The sequence below is a fragment of the Rhagoletis zephyria genome, unplaced genomic scaffold, assembly GCF_001687245.7.
Source record: "Rhagoletis zephyria isolate East Lansing unplaced genomic scaffold, Rhagoletis_zephyria_1.1 Rzeph_scaffold_75037, whole genome shotgun sequence".
NCBI lineage: Eukaryota > Metazoa > Arthropoda > Insecta > Diptera > Tephritidae > Rhagoletis > Rhagoletis zephyria.
The window spans coordinates 1-957 of NW_016232086.1; the positions used below are offsets into that span (position 1 = coordinate 1).

The 957-nt window shown below is 32.0% G+C and overlaps 1 long non-coding RNA gene across 1 annotated transcript; it reads right to left on the bottom strand.

The window, feature by feature from the left end:
* Positions 1–594, bottom strand: LOC108357338 (uncharacterized). The gene is made up of 2 exons (XR_001846650.1): positions 461–594; positions 1–383 (listed from the first exon to the last, which is right to left on the bottom strand). It is a non-coding gene; the product is annotated as an uncharacterized LOC108357338 (long non-coding RNA).
* Between the last annotated feature and the right edge of the window lie 363 nt (positions 595–957).

Here is a 957-nt window from a genome sequence, read left to right on the forward strand (position 1 = left end):
GATATATATTAACAATTGGAAATCATTTATAGTGGTTCAAGAAAATGCATTTTCTTACAACTTTGCAAAATTTGAGAACCTTTTCACTGCTTACATACAAATGATTTCAAAAGTTGCGAAATTTGCATAAAAATGTCAAGCGATTTAAATGGTTTTATAATCAAAAGAAAGGTAATCGTTTTAGCTTTCTTTTGATATATATTAACAATTGGAAATCATTTATAGTGGTTCAAGAAAATGCAGTTTTCTTAAAACTTTGCAAAATTTCTACATATGTATATGTTTTTCGCCTCGTTGTAATTCGCCATAAATCTGTGGTATAACATTGTTACTAGTCGCTGATGGTGTTGATGGCATTGAATTTGGTGATGGCGTTGATGATGCTGGTGGTGAATGTCAAATATGTAAACAAAAAAAATATCAATTAAAATTTATAAACATGAAAAATATCAATGTATACCTTTAGAATATGACTATGTCGGTGATGTTTGCAATCTCAAAGAAAAAACTATAAACATGCTTTCATCATGAGCGAGAGTCTCATTTTTGCTGAGGGAGATATTTTAATTTGCCTCCAGTAGCGCTTCATTTATTTCGCCGAGCCTTAAACATAGTATACTATTAATTTGGAAAGGTTAATGCAATAAAACCGAGAGGATTTTTGAGAATAACTTTTGTGTGACGTCACACTGGTGCAATTGCGAGAGAGAAATGCCAAAACGTGAGCAAGAATGGAAGAAGAAGAAAAAATGTTGCAAGGAAAATGTAAACAAGTTGCACCAGTGTGACGTCATGCAAACAACGATTCTGTCAAATTCGTTAAGAGAGGAATAGCGGTCCGAGATCGGCGCATCCTTTGTATATGCATATGAAGCATATTTAACTGATGAAAACATAAACTGTTTTTAAATTGGATGTTTACATCAATCTCATAAGACTACTCTTAATTTAATTTTG